Raw genomic sequence first — 5988 nt, 5'->3', positions numbered from 1 at the left:
CTTAACAACCTCGCTGTTAGTTCTGCCTTCTCCAAACTGGATAAAGAGGCAAAGCGAATGAGTTTGGTGGTGAACGAGGACAAAACGAAGTACCTCCTGTCCTCAAACAAACAGTCGGCGCACTCGCGTATCGGCACCCACGTAAATGTTAACAGTTATAATTTCGAGGTTGTAAAAGACTTCGTTTATTTAGGAACCAGCATTATCACCTATAACAATGTCAGCCTTGAAAACCAACGTATTATCTCTCTTGCCAGCAAGTGCTACTTTGGACTAAGTAGGCAACTGACCAGTAAAGTCCTCTCTTGACGAACAAAACTAACACTCTCTCATCGTGCTCGTCCTAACGTATGGCGCAGAAGCTTGGACGATGACAACATCCGATGAAGCGACGCTTGGAGTGTTTGAGAGAAAGATTCTGCGGAAGATTTTTGGACCTTTGCACGTTGGTAACGGCGAATATCCTATGCGATGGAACGATGAGCTGTATGAGGCTTACGACGACATAGACATAGCGCAGCGAATAAAGATCCAGTGGCTACGTTTGCTGGGTCATGTCGTCCGAATGGATACAAACGCTCCGGCTTTGAAAGTATTCGATGCGGTACCAGCTGGTGGTAGCAGAGTAAGAGGAAGGTCTCTTGTGCGTTGGAAAGATCAGGTGGAGAAGGACTTGACTTCACTTGGTGTGTCCAACTGGCGCCGGTTATATATATATATAATTGGCGCGTACACCCTTTTTGGGTATTTGGCTGCGCTCCTCCTCGTATTTGTGGTGTGCGCCTTGATGTTGTTCCACAAATGGAGGGACCTACAGTTTCAAGCCGACTCCAAACGGCAGATATTTTTATGTGGAGCTTTTTCATGGCACAAATACACTCGGAGGTTTGCCATTGCCTGCCGAGGGGCGACCGCTATTAGAAAAATGTTTTTCTTAATTTGGTGTTTTCACCGAGATTCGAACCGACGTTCTCTCTGTGAATTCCGAATGGTAGTCGCGCACCAACCCATTCGGCTACAGCGGCCGCCGGTTAGCACGAGAAAAAAACGACTGGCGCGCTTTGTTAAACTCGGCCAAAATCGCGGAAGCGGTTATCAAGCCAATTAAGAAGAAGAAGATTACACATAAGTAGCTCCAAAGATTTCCACCTTTAAAGAACCAACATTAAACACAAATAAAAATAATAACAACAGCCGTAACAAACATAATTCCCGGAGCAAGCTATGCTGATGTTGCATCTTCTTCAAGGGAACATAAAACAGAGCAGGAACTGATTAACCAATCTTAAAAAAAAACAGTGATATTGAAGAGCTTAAAAACATGGTAAAATCCCTAGTCAACCAAATGACAAATGTGAGAAATAGAATTACAATGCTTTTAAAAATTATGAATGGACAAAAGTGATAAAATTAAAATTCGAATTTGGAATGCAAATGGACTAACACAGCACTATTTAGAACTAAAACAATGTTTAATTGACAAAGACATTTAAATTACATTGATTGCAGAAACACACTTCACTGACAAAAGTCTCCAGAAATTTCCTAGAGATAAAGTTCCCACGGAGGGGCTGCTATAATTATTAAATCAAACATAACGCACAATGAACAACTCCAGTATTCGACGCCTTATCTTCAATCCACGACAATACAAATCTATGACACAAATGATCGATCTCCTCCATTTATTGTCAACCTAGTCACATACTAAACTCGGATCAATATGATAAATGCACAAAGACGTTTAACAACAGATTTATTGCAGCTAGAGATCTCAATGCAAAACATTATAATTAGGGCTCAAGACCCACCAACAAAAAGGGGCGTATTCTTATTAACGCAATTAACAAAAATAATTGCGGATTTATAAGTACCGGAGAACCAACCTTTTGGCCAACTGACGTAAAGAAATTTCGAGACTTGATCGATTTCTGCATAACCAAAAACATAAGCCATAACCAATTGACAATGCAGTCGTGCCATGAACTTTCTTCTGACCACTCGCCGATATTCCTTGAATATGTAAGTTATATTAAATCTATAGACACATCTTTTCGCATACTTAATGACAGAACCAACTGGAAACAATTCCGCCACCATATTGACGATCAACTTATATCAATGTGATATTAAAAGCGCAACTTGACATTGAACCTGCCGTTATCAATTTCAACGACGTAGTACTAGAAGCAGGGATCAGATCGGCACCAAAGCAAGCAAATAGAATAAATACACCAACAACTGACATTTCTATTAAGAAGCAAATTATAGAAAAAAGAAAGTTAAGAAAAAGATGGCAAAAAACTAGGTCACCTGACGACAAATGAATTGTTTAGTTTAGCTACAAAAATTCTAAAAGAAACCCTAAGCAAAAGAAATAACAAAGAAATCGAGAACTATTTGAAGAATCTGACTCCCTATCAAGATACAAACTAATCTTTATGGAAATGTACCAAAAAAATTAAAAACTCAAATAAAACCTCAACCACCATTAAAAAGAGATGACAATTCATGGGCTGTTACAAAAGAGGAAAAGCGAAAACATTGGCAAATTACTTCGAAAAAGTTCTATCAAATGGCAAAGAAACGAAAATCAACAACCAAAACTACTTCCATTATGATTTTACAAAAATAGAAAGGGCGAATACACACGAAATAACAGTTTGCATCAAAAAACGAATAAAACATAAAAAAGCACCCGGATATGACATGATAACAGGAAAAGCATTAGCGGAGCTACCAACCAAGGGATATATAATATATATTTGCGAAACCTTTTCAATGCAATGTTTCGCTTAAAATATTTTCCAAAGAGATTATTGCATTGCCAAAACCGGGTAAAGATCCAACTACCGTGTCATCATATAGACCAATAAGCCTACTACCTACAATATCTAAAATTGCTGAAAAATTACTGCATGATCGAATAAGCCAATTTCTAGACCAAAAACGTATAATACCGGATCATCAATTTGGATTTAGAAAAAACATTCGACTATTCAACAGATCCATAGAATTACAAATAAAATTCAATCAGACCTTGAAAACAATCGATACTGTGCCTTCTTAGCTCTCGTGCCTTCTTGTATCTTTTCTATATGTTTTATTCACCGCAGACATACCACCTTCTGAGCAAACTTATTCTTCAATTGCTACGTTCGCAGGCGATACAATACTATTAGCATCAGACAAACGCTTAATTATCGCTACTGAAAAACTGCAGCGATACACAAACGCAGTTAAGGAATGGTTTGATAACTGGTGCCTAAAAATAAATGAAGACAAAACCATACAGGTTATATTTACTAACAAAACAAAATTTACTGCTGTTCGAATTAAAATATATGACGAAGCAATTACAATAGAATCAACTATCTTACTAAATACCTGGGAATTCACTTGGACTCCAAACTAAATTGGAATCACCACATAAAGCAGAAGGTTAAACAAATAGTAAAAGAAAAACTTCGACAACTTCATTGGTTAGTCTGCTCTAAATCCAGACTCACTATACAGAACAAGCTGTTAGTGTACAAAACTGTGATAAAACCAATCGGGTTATATGGACTACAGGTGTGGGGAACGGCTAAAAAAACTCATAAAGAAAAAATCCAATGACAGTAATCTAAGATTCTTCGAGTTTTGACCATGTCTGACAGGTACACGAAAAATGATGACATCCACAAGATTTTTAATACAGCAACAGTAGACGAAGAAATCAAAAAGATAACAAGAAGGCACTTTGAGAAAATACACACACACAGTAATGCAGAAATCAACAAACTTCTTGAAAGGGAAAGAAACACAAAAAGACGTCTAAAGCGACCTAATAAATGCTAAAAAACAATAAATATGTAAGAATAGTTAAAATGCTGTTATATTATATAGTTGTACAATTGTAATCATGTAAGTAAAACTTGTATTGTATATTATTTAATTGTATATTATTTCGTTTATTTTAATTTTATCGCTTTTGACACGGACCATTAAGCGATGTATATAAATCCTGACCAAATTGTTAAACAACATACTTAATGTCAATGGACAGATGTATACAATATATGGGGACTATAAAAAGAAAACAAAACATACTAACGTTTATTGGGGTGAGGTTAAGGTTAAAGGGGAAGGATCAATGGAGGAAGGGAATGATTGTTTTTGGGGTGAGTGTTAGGTGTTAGCTGATATGGATTGTATGGCTTGTTCGAAGCTTAATGAGCTGTATACTTATTCCAGTCTGTGAAATGAATTTTCAAATTAAGGTAATACTATTGATATCAGTTTTTCGTAATAAATCGGTGGGCTTTCAGATAGGAAACATCGCAGTACTACATTCCTGCCATTTTTGGCAGTTATCAAGAATATGTATTGTTGAGTAATAGCTAGAGTTGCAGTGAGGACGGAGCGGTTTGGGCGAACCATTTAGCAAAACCATTCAAAACACAAAACATTTGTCTTAAATTTTGTGTTTTGAATGGGATTTCGTGTGCTGAATAGCTGAAAATGTTGCAGGAAGCCTATGGCGAGTGTGCTTTATCAAAAACACGGGTCTACGGGTAAGAGGCTTTTGCAGAGGGCCGAGAAGTTGCGGAAGATTTGCCCCGATCTGGTCGCCCATCAACGTCTTCAGCGGATGAAGACGTCGACAAAGTCAAGGAAATGGCGCTGTAAAACCATCATTTAAGTTTGATAGAGGTAGCCCGTGACCTTATCGTGTCTCGCGAATCATTTCGCAACATTTTACACCATCAGTTGAATTTCTTTCAAAAAATTCATCAGAAGGAGGTGGCTGAAGGCATCCTCGAGCAAGTGAATTTGGACCCAACGTTTATCCAGCGCATCATAATAGGTGATGAGAATGGTGCCATCCACAAGAGCCGAGACCCAAAAAACCACGTCAAAATCGGTCAAAAGTGAATGCTACTCGTTTTCTTTGATCATCATGGTGTTGTGCTCTCGGAATTCATTCCAAATGGTTATACGGTAAATATGTAATATTATTTGGAAGTTATGCGACATTTGCGAGAGAATATGCATAGGAAACAGCCCAAAGTGGAAAGAAAACTCATGGATCTTGCAGCATGATAACGCACCGTCTCACAAGACTCATATTGTGAACACTTTTTTTAACAAACACTCGACAAATATCATCGAACAACCACCGTATTCACCTAATATAGCCCCACGTGATTTTTTCCTTTTCCCAAAACTTACATTGCCACTCCGTGGATGCCGTTTTGAGTCGGTAGAAGCCATTAAGGAGAATACGCTGAAGAAGTTCTCTTCAAACGCGTTAAAAAGGTGCTTCGTTGACCGGACTAATCGTTGGCATATGCATATTGCTTCGAGTGGAGCCTATTTTGAAGGCGACAAAATAAATTTTGATGATTAAATAACCCCGCGGGTTAGGGGTTAGAATTTTCCCGAGGTAACGAATGCCTGTCGTAAGAGGCTACTAAAAACCACACCTCAGCCTGTTATTTATTCCTTTCCTTCCGTTCATACTCTTCTCCTGCGACCTCTGGTAGGGATGCCAAAAAGAAAAAAAAAGTCCTCTGGGTCGCTGCTCAAAGCACGCTTCCTGAGAGCCTAATTCATTTTGCCTAAGCTAGCTAAGAATGAATTTGCGGTAGACCACATGATTGCGATGCAAGGGCAAGGTCAGATATGAGGCCGTAATTTCGGAGTACGAAGCCATGGTCACGAGGAAAACTACCGACCTCCAATCACATACAAATTCTCGGAACCAACAAGCGGCTAAGCGTAATCGATCACAAGATGTAAGCGGGCGAAATAAGCCAATGCGAAAGTCGTGGCTTAAAAAAAATCAACTGGCGTCGAAACGCGTCTTTATTGATTAAATGGTAAATTTCAATTACAATTTTGATATGCTTACAGCTAGTATTTATAATATTTCCTATTGCTAATAGTTGATTCACTTACAATACAATATTTGGTGAATCAACGAAATACGAATATTGCTTATTC

Source organism: Anastrepha ludens, chromosome X, assembly GCF_028408465.1.
Source record: "Anastrepha ludens isolate Willacy chromosome X, idAnaLude1.1, whole genome shotgun sequence".
NCBI classification, from domain to species: domain Eukaryota; kingdom Metazoa; phylum Arthropoda; class Insecta; order Diptera; family Tephritidae; genus Anastrepha; species Anastrepha ludens.
This window is presented reverse-complemented; position numbering follows the sequence as displayed.